Here is a 17,607-nt window from a genome sequence, read left to right as displayed (position 1 = left end):
TTCTTTTGGTATAGAAGGCTATACTGATCTACATAAGGCAGGATTTGTAACTTTGCTTATACTTATTAATGATATTTCTGCTTCAGCGTGTTATTGAGCAAAAAATATTATTATTATTGATAAGTCACACCTGAAGCGGTATTTTTAAGCTTTTCCCTGGAGTTAAGAACCAGTCAAGTAGACTCGAACCCAAGAGCACAAAAAATCAATTTATTAGAGTGAAGTGAATGCAATAATATTGCCTACAATAAATTCTAATGATAATAATTTAAATTTTTTTTACTTTTGTAAAGAGTTTAATAAAAATTTAGAAATAAGAATATATTAAAACATAATAATATAATCATATTTTAATAATAATTTTATATTAATTATAATACCATACTATAACAAGAGACGCAATGCATCAAGTTCTTGCCAATAGTGTGGTTAGTTTAGAGTAGATAGTAAAAAAGGAGGAAGAAGAAATATGGAGACATAGAGATAGAGAGACAAATAAATATAGATATAGAGGTCTATGAAGGGATATCTAGGGAGAAAGAAGGGACACACATGTTTAGAGACAAAAGGGAGAGAGGAAGATAGAGGGAGATAGTTAAATAGAAAGTAAGAGATAGAGAGACACAAAGAGAAAGGGAGATGGAGAGAGATAAAGAGATATAGATGGTGAGATAGAGTAAGAGAAGATATGTACAGGGGGATAGAGAAATAGGGGGAGGTAGAGAGAGAGGTGGAGGGAGAAAGAGATATATGAGAAGATTCTTTTTGTTATTGTTACTATCCTCTCACTAAATATAGTATACTACACTCGTTGTACTTTGTGGAAAATTTTCTTGTGGTAATTATTAATTGTTGGTTGTTATTTGCAAAGAAATTTATTTATTTATTATGGTGAGTTTTAAATAATTGTCTTGTCAAACAGGTATTAGCTTAATCATTTGCAATAATAAATAACACTCATTCTCCTCTGAAGGGCAAGTGAAATGATAAATTAATTGGAGTCCAAGGCTACTCCATATAATGCATAATAATAAATATAATTTAATTATATATTTTTAATAAATTATATACATATTTAAATAATAAATATAAATAAATAGTAAACATATAATATATTTAATGTTTTAATTAATATTATATATAATAATAATAAATAAAAATAAATCATTTGGATTTGGTAAAAGAAGGAGAGCGAACTGTTCGTCTTTGTTTCTTGTGAATTTCGTGTGGACTGGGCGATTTTCTTGTTCTTGTCAGAAGAGATGATAGATAATTGCAACTGCTCTGAGATACGGTCATTGTTCGGCAATTTTCAATAGCTGCTGATTTGAACCCTCGACCAGCGTCGAAAGAGGAACGAAAGACAAACTGGTAATAATAAGTATGCTACTTTACAAGGGGTTTCGAACCCACGATCTTGGAATTTCAATGGCGGCCCCAAAAAATTTGTAACCAGGGCATTTGAATCACTGCATTGAAGCGCTAACGATACATTCATAATTTTTTAGTCTGCTACCCTAGTAAAAACAGAGATAAAGACTGCAATTTCTTGCTCGGTATGGGTGAAACTAGGGTTATTGGCGAGTGGGCTGATGTGGGCAGGGATGATCTGCCGCATGTCCCACAGCTGGTCTTCACGAAGGGCAAATGGGTAGATATGGCGGTGCAAAATTGGTTGAGGGCAGACTTAAGAAATTTCAGACCGGTCTCCAAGTATTTTTGGGTTTTTTCAGAGGTCCAAGCAGTGGAAATTGGCGGAGTATGGACAGATCTAGTGAAGGGCATCAATGATTTTTGGATCGTAGGCATTTTGGTCAGGGCCCCGCGGCAAAAGTTTATCCCAAATCATTTAAAGGGGCTTTCGGGTAAACGATCTACAGAGTTGGGAGGAAAACCATCCTATGCGAAAGTTGTGAAGTTTTCATCTGTAAATGAGGCAATTAGGGTTTCTCGACTGAACGCGGGTGAAAAGATGATGGACAAACAGTCTAAAAGTAACCCGCTTGAGTTATTTTCATCACATCAAAGGGGGGATAAGGTAAGGGAATCTTCGACATCAGGAAAAGGCAATAAGGTAAGTGAAAATCAAACCGGCTCTGATTTAGGAGGTGGGTCTTCATAGGTATGGGCTCCTGTTCCATGCATTGATTTACTTAATTCTATTATGGATTTGAAAGCTCGTTGTTTGCATACACATGCTATTTCTGAGGAAATATGGGGGGTGCAACTAGTTTATCTAAATTTCATCATAAATTGCAGAAAAAGTGGTCTGATATGCGTTATTTTCAATTACTCTCTACAAATGCATTTATTATTGTTTTCAACTATTCTTCTGTTAGGGATGAAGTTTTAAAATCTTCACATTACTGGTTTGGTAAAAATTTAGTGTTTGTTTCGGCTTGGAAACCATTTTTTGTCCCTACTTGGTCAAGCTTTAAATTAGTTCCTTTCTGGTTTGGCTTGCCCAAATTACCGTTTGAATTTATGGACCCAAAGGTTTTGGAACAAATTGGTAATACTTGTGGTTATTTCTTATCATCAAGATTTGATTTTGTAGAGGGGGGGTTTTGGTAAAAATCTGTGTCCTGACTAACCCTAATAATGTTTGCCCTCAGACCAGTATCATTAAATCTCATGAGGGTATCTAGAAACAACCAATTAATAAGTTGGAGAAAGACTTTGGTAAATCTTCCTTGCAATTGGATGCTCCTTTTCTTATGGATTTTTCAAAATCCTTTGTTCTGGATAAGGCAGAACATTGCTTGGGTAGTAACGATAATCCATTTTTGGATAAACTATTAGTTAATGGTTCCACTAGGAAACATCCCATTACTTTTTGAGCTTAACCAGGCTATGAGGGATGTTGGGAAGTGAGAGGTTTATGTTGTGTCTCATGATCCAGAGTTTGTAGGGTTATTTTCAAGTAAGGATAAGCCAGTAGCTCACCAGAATATTGTGGTTTCAAGGGACAATAATGTGGATGATCTGCTTCCAAATCTCACTACCTTGAATTCCTTGGATAAGTCACTAAATGATGGTGGTGGGAATCTTGTCTGTCCTGTGAAGTCAAAAGAATACTTAGAAAGTTGTCAGGGGATTGGTCAGATTTTTGCGAAGAATGATGGGGTTGTCTCAGAGTCTAATGTTGGGGTTTCTGCTCCAGGGTTTCCTAATGATGCTATCCTTGCTCAACAAGTCAAAGAATTGGTGTCTAATTCTTCGCAGCATGTTGATGTGGATGTGGATAATAATGCTGCCATAGGAAATAATATTCAGTTGGGAGACATTCCTGTTATTGTACCAGATGAAAATCTGGTTCACCAAGTAAATGATCTTTTTAAAGATCACGAGCATCAAATGGATGAGGACATTACAAATAGGGTTATCTGTTCCATTGAGAATGACTTGGGGGGAATTAGATTGACCCTTCCTATTTCTACATCTGCTAACCCTTTTGAGGTTTTGGCCTCATTAGAAGTGGGCATCATAGATAATTTAGTCATGACTTCTCCTAAGTCAAGTAAGAGTTTACCAATTGTTCAAACTACTCTAATTAGGGCTTCATCTGTGGTTTCTCCTAGTAGGGGTAGGCCTCCAAAGAATCGAAAGACTCAATTGGAAATTGATGCTGGGATTCAGCAGACTTTGTCTCTTTCTCTTGGTGTTGGGAAAGGGAAGCATTCGGTTTATCTTGGTGACACTATGAAAGGAAGTGGTACTCCTAAGGGTAAGAGGAGTAAGAGGTTTATTATCAGTCCTCCTGTGACTAGGTTGGGGGTTGTGAAGCGTAATCTTCAAAGTAGTTTTGGAGAAAGGAAGTCTTCTCCGTCTAAAGGAAAGAGGGGAGCCTCGGTCTCCCCTTGAGAGCAATGAGAATTATATCTTGGAATGTTAGGGGCTTAAATTCCCCTAACAAGAGGCGCTTAATTAAGTCCCATATGGACTTAGTTAAGTGTGATATTTTCATGTTGCAAGAGACAAAATTGTCAAAGGAGTCTACTGATTTGGTTTTTTCTTCTTGGAGAAAGTGGGAATTCCTCTCCTCTCCAGCTTGTGGTGCATCAAGGGGTTTGGCATTGCTTTGGAATAACTATAACATTGAGGTTGAGCTAGTTGCTTCTACTGTAAACTGGATGTTGGCCTTAGTTAAAAGCAAGCTTTCGAAGGTTAAGTTTTGGCTTTTTAACATTTATGCTCCTTCTGGTATTCAAAGGAAGACTAAATTATGGGGAGATCTTAAGAGAATTTCCTCCCCTTTAAGGCATGGTCCCTTTATAATCTTTGGGGGGGGATTTTAATGCTATCACTGACTTGGGAGAAAAGAAAGGAGGTATTCTTCCTAATAAAAAAATTATGGAAGACTTTGGGATGTTCATTAAGGACATGGGTCTTTTTGATTGTCAATTTTAGAATGGGATTTTCACATGGACAAATATGTGGAGAGATTTTTCTCAGATTGCGGAAAGGTTAGACCGGTTTTTGTTATCAGATGTTTGGATTGATTCAGAGTTCGAATTTTTTTCCTCTATTCTTCCAGTTTCGGGGTTAGATCATTTTCCAATTTCCCTATCAATTCTGGAAGATAAAGCTCCTTTTAAGTCACCCTTTAAATTTGAACCTATGTGGTTTAGAGATTCTTCCTTTTTGCCTTTGCTCAAAAAATGGTGGAGTTCTACTCCTTATTGCTCTGGATCCCGAATGTTTTAGATTGCTAAGAAGTTAAGATTTTTGAGATTTAATATTAGAGAATGGAATATCTGGCATTTTAAGAACATCTTTCAAGAAAAATAGAGGATTCAAGATATGATTGAATGTCTTAATTCACATGTGATTCAACATGGTATGGTGCCTCTTATTTTTGATGAACTAAAAATGCTAAAAGTAGAGCTTGAAGAAGCTTTGTCCAGAGAAGAAATCTACTGGAGACAAAAATCAAGGGAGATCTGGCTTTCAGATGGTGACAGAAATACAAAAAAATTTCACTCTTCAACAAAAATTAAGAGAAGTGAAAATAGGATATCTTGTATTGAGTGTCCAAATGGCAGACTTTTAACAGAACAGGAGGATATTGCTTCAGAGGCAGTTAGGTTTTTTAAGTCACTATTGTCTTCGGAGCATGGAGATCTTGATGAATACTAAGAGGGGGAGGTGAATTAGTATGCCAAAAATCGTTGCACTTAAACACTTTGCAAGACTAGCAGTAAACCGGTAAAACAGTTTAACAGACAAACCAGTTAACAAACATGCAAACCAAATAGCTAATAATGCATTTACCCACAAAAGCACAAACACCATAACACAAGATATTTTGACGTGGAAACCCAAATGGGAAAAACCACGGTGAGATGGAACTCACAAGTCACTATCTGCAGAATAGGAACCAGACTAGTTAAGGTCAGACTGGTTAAGGTCTTACAGTGTTCTTTACCAGAACAGATCCTGTTAGGAATCTCAATCTCTGTTAGGAGACAAGTCCTATTAAAGACTACCTTTCTAGAGGATTTTAGATCCACATATGTGAACCACCTTGTTAGACAATTTACAAGAGGCTTTTGGGCCTACCCAGTTAAGGGCTACAGACTTGTCAAAGATGTGAGTAATCAACAAGTGTTTGATCTAGCTAATAGAACTGACTGCTCGGTTAGATCCTTGATAGCTCATTCTTAATGCACTATTACATTACTTCAGTCTTCTACACATTCATAATCTCTCCAACTCCTCAACCACCTTAAACCCTAGCCGCAATATCAACTATCACAACAACAATAACAACTACAACAACCTAAAACCCTAGACATGATGTCCTTATAAAGGAAACTGATTTCATGTCGGTCCAATAGGTTTACATCACAATTTCCTAGGTTCAATGAACCTGGACATACTAGGTAATATGTCACAAAAAGCATCACTATAGTATCGGCGCCGTCAAACAATCGGTGGGTGGTAACTCATCACAAAGTATTACCGGTTCATACAAAGTGTCGGTTGTCGGTTCGACAAAAATGAAGACTGGTAGAAATGTGTTATGACACTTTAAACCCTTGTACCGCTTGAGGTCAACATGCCGCTTCAGACCGGGAAACACATTCTGCAAAACATCAATAGTCTAAAGACTATAATACAACATACCGGTTGGAACAAATATCGGTTGTGTTTTAACTCATACATATAATCTCAATGCAAGTGTGTGTGACAATCACAACATAAACATCAAAAATGCCAACAATCTCCCCCTCTGGCATTGATGGCAACACTTAGGAAAATAAAATTTTGACATCTAAGTGTTTTACAACAAAATCATGCCATTAGCAAAATTGCTCCCCCTGAGCATATACACTATCCCTTTGACAATACAATGTATAACAATTTTGCATACAGAGCATATAATCAAAATTTGATTACCAGATACTTCTCCAAATAGAATTCTTCTCCCCCTTTGCCAACAATGACAAAGTACAGCTGAACAAACCTGTTTCCATTTGATATTAAAAATAATAAAAGTTTATGACAACAAGGAATGATACTTGTCAAAAACAGATTTAAAGTCCTGCAAGAATTGTTTCATCGACAAAGACCAGGACTCGAGTAGGGAGGTGGCTACTTCTTGCTCTGTCTGCATCTAGGAAACCTATTCTTCCAAGGCATCGATTGTGCTCATCTCCTGTGTAACTATTAAGGCATCCAGGTTCAGATAGCACTTCTGAAGAATTTGCAATCGTGGGAGTAGAACCAGTTGTAGCTCCTGCAAATCTCTAGACCGAGTGCTGATCTCTTGCTCCATTTTAGCTGACTAGATGTGAAACCGGTGAACGGTTTGCCCATAAGTTGTAAAGGAATCATAAGGCGGCTTGAATGTGCTCAAGTAGGACTGCAAGTCCTTTTCAAGTTTTTGCTTCTGAGCAAGCACATCATCATAGAACAGATGGGGTTGACAGATTTTGCTGAGTAGCAAATTCCCTTCATCTAGAGCATCCCTTATATCCTTTTGTCCTTTCTTCAGTTCAGTCCAGAGCTCATTCAACTTCTTCACCAGAGCTATATTAAGAGTTTTTTGATGCTCCTTCTTGACATTAGCCTCTGCTGCATCTTCAAGGCTCTACACCTGATCATCTACTATTGTGCATAGGAGCTTAAGTCTAGCTAGTGATGAATCGGTGTTTGGAAGATTTGTACTGGGTATCAAACCGGTAAGCGTATCCATAGCTACTTGGATTACATCCTACTCCTTCCGTCGAATGATTTCAAGGCGATCTTGAGCTACCTTGATGCTCTGCATTAGCTTTGTTTCACTTGTAGACTAGAGATCTATAGGACTGGTGAGATCAGCTGGTTTAGCTTGACTCCCGGTTACCTTCAGAGTCTCCATCAGGGTGCTCTTCGCCACTTCTCCTGCCTTGTCCTCTTCCGCTTTCTTCTTCTCCGCTTCTCTCCTCTTCTCTGCTTCTTTGTCTTCTCAACCTTTTTCTTTTCTGTTTCCTTTTTCTTCTCCTGTTCCTTATCTTCTTCTTCCTTCTTTTTCCTCTCTGCTTCCTTCTTCTTTTTCTCCTCTTCATCCTTTTTCTTCTTTTCTTCTTCTTCCTTCTTCTTCTTCTCTTCTTCATCTTTCTTCTTTTTCTCCTCTTCATCCTTTTTCTTCTTTTCTTCTTCTTCCTTCTTCTTCTTCTCCTCTTCATCTTTCTTCTTTTTCTCCTCTTCATCCTTTTTCTGCTTCTCTTCTTCTTCCTTTTTCCGCTTCTCTTCTTCATCCTTCTTTCTCTGCTCGGCCTTTTCCTTCGCCACTTCCTGTTTGTCCTCGACTTTCTTCTCATGTTCAGCCTGATGCTCCTGTCATGTTGCCTCAGATGGTATCTCCTAGGTAACATCCTCAGCATCTAAAGCATCGACATCAATGTTGTCGATTGGTTCAACAACCAGATTTCCTTCATCATCAAATGCTTCATCCGGTTTGGATATAACCAGTTCTTTCTCAGCTTGTCGGTTGGCGAGATGCGCTTTGTGAGTCTGGACAGCTATTTTCATATACTGATGAGTCTCCTTTTTGACATCATCAACTCTTCCTTCTAACAGCTAGAGTCTTCTTCTTCTAGTGAAGAAGAGCCCTTTATTTTGGTCAATAACATCAAATAATTCAGAATTTGACAGGTCGGGAAAGTATTGAGCAAAAACTTTCTCCTTAATTTCCTATTCCTTTTCTATGGCAATGCGCCATTCGTTATCTAATACCTTATACAAAGAATCCGGTGTCTGAGATTTAATCTCTGATGGTGACCGGTTGTTTGTACACAAATAAACAATGATCTTCTGTAGTACTTCTTCTTTCTCCTCATCACTAAAATCATCATAATAGTCTACTAAATCATGTAATAATTTTCTCCTAATATTCTTTATTGTTCTTTGACAATGTGTCAAAGGTTTATATGAGGAGATATCAATATTTACCGGTACAGATGTTGTCGGTTCATCCTTTGTCTTTCTCTTTGCTTGACGTGTTTTCTTTGGCTTTTCCTCAGACAAGGTTTCTTCTGAGTCTGGAGAGGTGCTCCTTGTCTTCCTCTTTCTCTGGAACACTTTAGCTGATGCAGCTTCCAGTTTCTTCTTGGCTGGTGACTGCTTGGTCACTTTTGGAGTTCCAGTAGTAACCGGTGCAGATGTTGCAGGCACTGCCTTTGCCTTCTTCTTTGCCGGTTCCTTTTCTTTCATTGCTTGTGGTTCCTCAACCGGTGCTATCCTTTCTAGGTAGGTGTCGGTTCTCTTTGCCTTAGGGTCAAGCGGAAAGGCAATAAGGGTAGATGCATACCCTTCCAGCATATCGTACATCACCTCATAGCCCATTGGCTCCACTTCTTCCTGTCTCGACTCAACAACCTCCATTATGCATTTATCTACTTGGATGATGAAGCAGATATCGTCTTCATATTTCTTGACAATGTCACCTGATATCCTCACTCTTTGGCTCATCTTCCTTCTGAACTCATCAAAATACTTGTTCAGAATATCAGGGTAACCGGTTCCAAGTGCTTCAATGCTTTCCTTGATTTGCTTGGTTACCGGTTGGTCACCAGACCACTGAACATCTCCTACTCCTGGGAAGTAGGCTTGGAAATAGAAGAACAAACCAACCAGTAGTTGTCCAAACTTAAACCTAAGGGCATTATCCTATTTGATCGCCTTTAGATTCAATAAGAGTTGTCTCTACATACTGGTGCATAGATCAAATGATGCATCCTCCTTTATCATCCGGTAAGCGGCATTTACCGTTGCAGCAGATACAAAGTTAATCCTGTTGGCTGAGAATGTCCAGTATCCAATCACCATACACACATACTTCACTAGATCATCCTTGATAGGATTTACTGTCATGCCTCGTGAGTCGCTCGTTGAACCGGTGAGCTTGGCCATTTCGGTTTTGCTTACCGTTCTTAGGGCTGGCACTTCCCCTATGTTGTAGAATCTAGTGACTACATGAATTGCCTGCGACATGATGTCATGTGTCCTCTCCAGGTACATCTTATCACCATGGACTCTGCTCATAATGATCCTTACGTGATCTTCTGTGAAATCTTCCAGGAAGTAGATAGTATTGTGGAGCTTTTTCTTCTCCAAAATATTAAAATCTGGTTTGATCTTCTTATCTTTACCGCAAAATAAACCTAACTGGGTGTGGATAGCTAGAGACCCTAGGTCTTCTATTTTGCAGTCTATGTAGTCAGAAATTCCCTCTTCTACTATCACACCAGCTGGAACTTGTGATAGGGCATTATACTTGGACTTTCGTTGAATAAAATTTGCAAACTCGACAGATGCACTAGAACTAGTATGTGATGCGGAAGCCATGACAGAAATCTTAAGAACTCGAGAAATACCTTTTGAAATACGTGAAATTAGGGCTTGCCGATTCTTCTTCACTTCACACTCTATTGGTTGCTAAATCACCGCTTTGTGTTCTCCACTTGCCCATTTCCAGTTTGAATTTGAATCTCCTTCTCGGTTTCTCGATTTCTCAAAATCTCTGCTCAAATCGCCTTTTCGTCGCTCTGCTCTTTGAAAAAATTTTCTTCGCTCGAAAATTGATAGTGAGAAATGATTTGAAAAATGCTTTTAAACATATTCCTCACCTATCGTCATTAATGCTCCTTCATTAGGGCGTAAACCCTAATTTGCCCCTTTTTACCGTTTCTGGTCTTCTACCAAACAACAGGTATAACATACCGGTTAAGGTCTTTTACCGGTGTAAACGGGGGGTTCGAAACATTTTGTCGTTTGCTCCCCCTAAGCTTTTCTGAAGCTTAATTTGTCAGTTCCGTGATTTCCACTCTAGGTGCAGAAATCGGTTCCTCTTGTAACACCATTGGTCTCTTCTTCCAGGTTTTGTTCATATCCGCTTGAACAGTATCAACATCAATGTCTCCTTCCAGAGTGACTGGTATATCATCAGATATGTCCTTTCTTGATCTACAGAATCTGGCAATGTGACCCGATTTGTTGCAGTGATAGCAGATCAATCCAGGTGCTCTCCAAGGTCCATTGTTCATGTTTCCATTCTTCCTTCTGCATGTTGCAACAGTGTGACCATGACCATGACAGATCATATAGTTTTCTCTCCATCTGGTTGCCGCTTGATAACCACCACTTCTTGGCTGATGATTAAAGACATTAAACCGGTTGTGATTCTGATTCACAAAAGGTTCAAGACCAACTCCTTGGGTTCTCTAAGGATATCTTTCAGTGTTATTCATAACAGACCTGCATTCAGATGCTCTATGCCCATACTTGTTGCATGCATAACAGTTACCATCAAATCTATAGGGTCTAGGCTTATCATTTAGAAAATAAGGAAAATTGTTGTGAGCCTTACTCCTACACACATTTGCAGTATGTCCTTCTTTAAGACAGTTGAAACAAATAGGTTTAAACTTTTGCTTACCTTTATCCTTTGATGTTGGTTGTTTCTTTGATGTTCCAGCATTTGTACCAAAGGTTTCACCTTCCTCATTACCGAAATAACCAAGTCCATTGGTATTCTTGACCGGTTTGGCAGATTCAAGCTTTTGCTCTAGCTTGACAGTACTCTTGTTGAACTTAGCAAGTATTTCCTTTGACTTAGAGAGTTCTTTGGAAATAGCAGGATTTGTTTCCAACAGGTTTTCATTCTCAAAGATGGCAGTGTTCAGTTCTCCTTGCATGTCTTCCTTTTCCACCTTGCTTGCATGGAGTTGAGCATTTAGGGCACTCATCTCTTGTTTCAGCTTGGAGATCTCATGATCTCTTTCTTTCACTAGGTCTTCAGCTTTTCTCCGGTTCTCAAGCTCTTGACACATCCTGATAGTCAGTCCTTCCAACTCCTTTCTCAGGTTGGAGTTTGATTCATTCAACTTATTTACTTCAGCAATTAGGGCTTCCATGTCTGCTTCATCTGAAGAACTATTTTCAGATAGCTCCATCAGTTTTTCTACATTTTCTCTTCGTTTTGCTTGAGATGCCTTGTATTTGACCATAAGATCATCATAGGCTTGCTCAGACTGAGTGAACTGGTGGGTAAGTTCCCTCAATGTGTATTCCCCCATATCTCTTTCCAAGTGGTTAAACTTATAGAAAGGTAGGCTCTGATACCAACTGATGAATACTAAGAGGGGGGGAAGTGAATTAGTATGCCAAAAATCTTCGCACTTAACCACTTTGCAAGACTAGCAGTAAACCAGTAAAATAGTTTAACAGACAAACCAGTTAACAGACATGCAAACCAAATAGCTAATAATGCATTTACCCACAAAAGCACAAACACCATAACACAAGATATTTTGACGTGGAAACCCAAATGGGAAAACCACGGTGAGATGGAACTCACAAGTCACTATCTGCAAAATAGGAACCAGACTGGTTAAGGTCTTACAGTGTTCTTTACCAGAACAGATCCTGTTAAGAATCTCAATCTCTGTTAGGAGACAAGTCCTATTAAAGACTACCTTGCTAGAGGATTTTAGATTCACAGATGTGAACCACCTTGTTAGAGGATTTACAAGAGGCTTTTGGGCCTACCCGGTTAAGGGCTATAGACTTGTCAAAGATGTGAGTAATCAACAAGTGTTTGATCTAGCTAATAGCACTGACTGCTCGGTTAGATCCTTGATAGCTCATTCTTAATGCACTATTGCATTACTTCAGTCTTCTACACATTCATAATCTCTCTAACTCCTCAACCACCTTAAACCCTAGCCGCAATATCAACTATCACAACAACAATAACAACTACAACAACCTAAAACCCTAGACATGATGTCCTTATAAAGGAAACTGATTTCATGTCGGTCCAATAGGATTACATCACAATTTCCTAGGTTCAATGAACCTGGACATACTAGGTAATACATCACAAAAAGCATCGCTACAGTATCGACACCGTCAAACAATCGGTGGGTGGTAACTCATCACAAAGTATTACCGGTTCATACAAAGTGCCGGTTGTCGATTCGACAAAAATGAAGACTGGTAGAAATGTGTTATGCTGCTTTAAACCCTCGTGCCACTTGAGGTCAACATGCCCCTTCAGATCGGAAAACACATTCTGCAAAACATCAATAGTCTAAAGACTATAATACAACATACCGGTTGGAACAAATACCGGTTGTGTTTTAACTCATACATATAAAGAGGATCTCAATGCAAGTGTGTGTCCATCAATGACAATCACAACATAAACATCAAAAATGCCAACAGATCTTCATAATAACATTTCTTCTAATATTCCTTCTTTGGTATCTTCGGAAGATAATAAAATGTTGATGTCTCCTTTTTCTTTGGATGAAGTTAAAAATGTTGTTTTTGCAATGAACCCTGATAAGGCTCCAGGATTGGATGGCTTTACTCCTTTATTTTTTCAGAAATGTTGGGATTTTGTGGGAAATGATGTTTTATTGGCCCTTGAGGAAGCTAGAAGGAATAGGTCTGTTTTGAAAGAGCTTAATAATACAATGATTGCAATTATTCCTAAAAAAGAGGTTGCCAAGACATTTGTTGATTTTCACCCTATTGCTTTATGTAATACTTTGTACAAGATTTTTACCAAGGCTATTTCTTTAAGGTTGGCTAAAATTTTACCTAAGATCATTTCTTTAGAACAAGGTGGTTTTGTTCTAGGAAGGGAGATGACAGAGGGAGCTATAGTGGCACATGAGGTTCTGCATTCTATTTCTACTCAGAGAATCTCGACCATGATCCTCAAATTAGATATGATGAAAGCATATGATAGAGTAGAATGGGGGGCGTTGTGTGTTGTTCTACTTAAATTGGGTTTTTCCAAGGCATGGGTCAAATGAATTCGTGCTTGTATTTCTTCTGCAAGGTTCTCGGTTCTAATTAATGGCTCCCTTTGTGGTTTTTTCTCCTCTTCTAGGGGTTTGAGGCAGGGGGATCCCCTGTCTCCTTTCTTGTTCATTCTTCTAGCTGAAACGTTCAGTTGGGCTATAAGAGCCACTAAGCTGGGAGGGCTTTGGAAGGGAATTAGGATTCAGAATATTCCACAAAGCATTTCACATTGCTTGTTTGCAGATGATACCTTGTTATTTGGTCAAGCCTCTTTGGGTGAGGCAAGAGTGATAAAGGGGATAATACAGAATTATGCACCCTTTTCTGGTCAGAGAATCAATGTTGATAAGGCAAAGATTTTTTTCCTTCATGCTTCACAATTGGTTCAGGATAGATTGAATATTTTTTGGGGATTTGAATCTGGAAATCTTCCTTGTTCTTATCTTGGTATACCTTTCTTCATTAAGAAGGATAGAGTTGAGTTTTGGGATAAGATCATTTCAGTTATCTCTAGAAGGATCCTATCCTGGAATCATAGATGGTTATCTTTGGCTGGTAAGATTGTTCTTATTAAGTCTGTCCTAAATGTTGTTCCTATTTATCTCATGTCTGTTTTGCAGTCTCCGAAAGCGGCTCTTGTTAGTTTGCAAGATACTCTTAGGTCCTTCCTTTGGAGTAATAATAAAGATGGTAAGAAGAAACTCCCTCTGGTAGCATGGGATAAAGTTTGTTTGCCTAAAAACCTTGGGGGCACAGGCATTAGGAGTCTGGAAAGTCAGAATTTAGCCTTAGGTGCTAAGTTGGTTTGGAAATTGTATGAGAGACCATTCTCCTTCTGGGCACAAATTATGTTTGCTAAATATTTAAATAACGGACCAAGAGAATATGTTTTCAAGTTTCTAATTTACCATTTGGTTCAGCTATTTGGAATTTTCTATGTAAATGTAGATCAGTGATTTTGCCTCATCTCTCATGGATTATTCATAATGGTAGAAAAATAAGGTTTTGGGAGAAAGTTTGGAATGGACATCCCCCTCTGGTGAACTTGAGGGATTGGTCTCCTTTAATTTCCACTCTTTCTTCCCTTTGGGGTGTCTTTGTGGCTGATTATTTTGAAATTGAGTATAGTGGGAATCTTAAGGTGGCAAAATGGAAATCAATTGAGTTTTTAGATATTGATCAAAATGTGAAATTGGAATATGAAAAGATGTTGGTGGAGAGAGTAATAATTCTTTCTGATGCTGACGATGAGCTTATCTGGACAAGGAATATCTCTGGTAAGTACACAGTTAAGGATGGCTATAATTCTCTCTTGGTTGCTAAAGATTTATCTACTTGGCCATACAAGTTGTTTTGGCATATGGCTTGCCTCCCAAAGGCAGGTGCTTTTGCTTGGTTAGCAGTGCAGGACAGGGTCCTTACAAGAATGAGGTTGGACAGGTTGGGTATTACTGCAGTATTTTCTTGTGTCTTTTGTAATAAAAATTTAGAATCCTTTGCACACTTGTTTCTTCATTGTGATTTTGCCTATGCTTGCTGGCAATGGTTGTTTGAAAAGCTTAATCTTTCCTTTGTTATTGGTAAGGATCTCCTTTCCCACTTTAGAGCCTGGCCTCTCCTATTTGCCTCATCTTTCTATGCATGTCTTTGGATTATTTCTCCATCTATTGTGATTTGGAATATTTGGTTAGAGCGTAATAATAGGATTTTTAAACAAACAAGTTCTTCCTTGGCTGAGGTTTTATTGAGGATTGAATCTTCCATCTTTGAAGTTGCTTTGTCTTTTATCTATAAGAATTTGGAAGCCCTTACCTCTTTTTCTCATTGGGATGGTAGGGTAACTCGAGTTTGGAGAATGTTATCAATCTTACCTTCTCATGGATCTATTTTAAATAAGACTAATGCTAAAAGTAAGAGAAATTTTGCTTGCTGGAAACCTCCTCCGCAAGGGCACTTTAAATTGAATTTTGATGGTCCTTCTCGTGGGAACCCTGGCTTGGCAGGGGCAGGTATGGTAATTTATGATCATAAGGTAAGATTTATTGAGGCTCGTTGTCATGCGATTGGTTTCAAGTCTAACAATTGTGCAGAATTCTTTGCTTTGTCCTTTGGTTTGGATATGGCTATATCTTTGGGAATTAAGGACTTGATAATTGAGGGCGATTCTATGGTTATTATTCAAAGTGTCATGAAAAAGAAGTCGAATTGTTGGCAATTACAATATATACTTGATCATATTTTGCAAAAATTAGACTTTTTTGATTCCTTCTTGATTTCCCACTGTTATAGGGAAGTGAATAAGATTGCAGATTTCTTGGCTAATTTAGCCATTGACAGTGATGTTAATATGCAGGAGGTAAGTGTGGATGAGATCCCTTCCTCGGTTTTAGAATTTTTAAAGTAAAGAAGGGCATAGTTGTTGTCTTCATCTACCTCCTTATTTGGTGTAGCTTTTCTTTGGTGTGGGTTTTGTTATGCTAGATCACAATGTTTATTTTGATAGGGTGTTTGAATATGGTTTCATTTCTGCTATGTGGTATCATTCTAACTAGTGGTTGGAGAATTGTGTTTCATAGACAGGGGTGGTTCAGACTGGTGTTTTTTGGCAACAATGGATATGCATCCTTCAGTGATCATACTTTAATCTTCCTTCTATATGCTTCTATTGGTAGCTTCCTTTATATCTAATGTGGCTTATGTAATTGGGATGGGTTTTTTGATGTACTATGCCAATGGGCATTTGGTATTGGGTAGAATAGGCTTGTGTTACTTAAGCAATACTAAAGGGTTTTCTTACTGGTTCTTTCCCTTCAGTGCTTTTTGAACCAGACACTGTAAAAAAAAACTTTAAAATTTAATATAGTTTAGTGGTTCTATCCACTTTTATAAAAAAAATAAAAATAAAATAAAAAATAAATAAATAAATCATTTGAATTGTGAATTAAAAATAAATAAATTCAATCTAATTTTATATAACTTTAAAACATGTTACCTAATAATATTTAGTAATAAATAAATAAAATCCAATACATTTGACCATAAATGTGAATTAATTCAAATTCAAATTTCAATATATTTGATAAAAAATATTAATCAGCTAAAATTTAAAATTCAATATACTTGATTTATGAATATTGATAAATTTAAATTCAAAACCCAACATAAAACATGAATTTAATGACTATATATACACCAAACAATTATAAAATAGTATCTCCAATTCCAAATCTATTTTGCTTGGGTGGAAAGAGGAACCCCCGGACTGGCTTCAACAGTTTGGATACTCATGGGAAGGACCCAATAAAATAGTCAGATACCTTGGTATCCCTTTTTCTGTCTCTCCCTCTCTCAAAGACATGTGGATTTGGGTCAAAGAAAAGATTGACAAAAAACCTAACAAATGGGACAATAGAGTTCTATACTTCGCTGGTAGGATCCAAGTTTGCTAGAAAATCCTCTCCTCCTATAGTTTATACTACTCCTCTGTTTGGATGTTCAGCAACTACCAAATTTATGAGATCCAAAAATCTATCAGGCGCTTCCTATGGTCTGATGGTAAGGGTAAAAGAAAGGCCCACGCGGTCAAATGGATTTGGTGCCACATAGATAAGAAACTTGGTGGGCTGGGACATAAGGATCTCAGAACGCAAGGAATTTCTCTGGCTGCCAAGTGGATATTTCATGCCTTGGAAGGACAAGAACCCTGGAAGATTCTTGTCAGAAATAACATACAAAATGGCGTCCCCAAGTCTGCCAAATCTTGGAAAGCCCTCCCCTTTAGTGATCTGGTAGCAGGCGGATTCTCTGTGTCTGTTCAAGGAACTTGGGTGTTTAAGTCCATCTGGAAAGCTTGGGAGCATGTACGTAAACTTATTGCCAACTCTAATATTGACTGTAATAACACCTTGCATGGGGAAAGGTCAATATGGTGGAACCTCTACCATAACTCTAAACCCCTTGCTTTAACCCAAGGATGCTCTGCTAGGTGTTGGTATAATAAGGGCATTAAATATCTCATGGACATCTTGGAACATGATAATCTCATCAGTTGGGAGGATCTTAGCAATAAGTTTGGCCTCCCTGCCTCGCATAAGAGAACCTACAATATGATTAAAAACACCCGTGCTTGTCTAGATCTTCCTAGGAACATTGATGTAGACGCTCACAGATACCTCTCGTTTCGATGGAAGGATGGCTCCCTCCTCTCCAAGGTCAAAGCCAAAGCTATTTACAAACTGCTCACTCATGATACCACGATGATAGCTCATGTTAACTCCCTCTAGTATGTTGACCTTAATACCTCTG

This window comes from Cryptomeria japonica, chromosome 3 (genome assembly GCF_030272615.1).
Source record: "Cryptomeria japonica chromosome 3, Sugi_1.0, whole genome shotgun sequence".
NCBI lineage: Eukaryota > Viridiplantae > Streptophyta > Pinopsida > Cupressales > Cupressaceae > Cryptomeria > Cryptomeria japonica.
Note: the sequence above shows the minus strand (reverse complement) of the source record.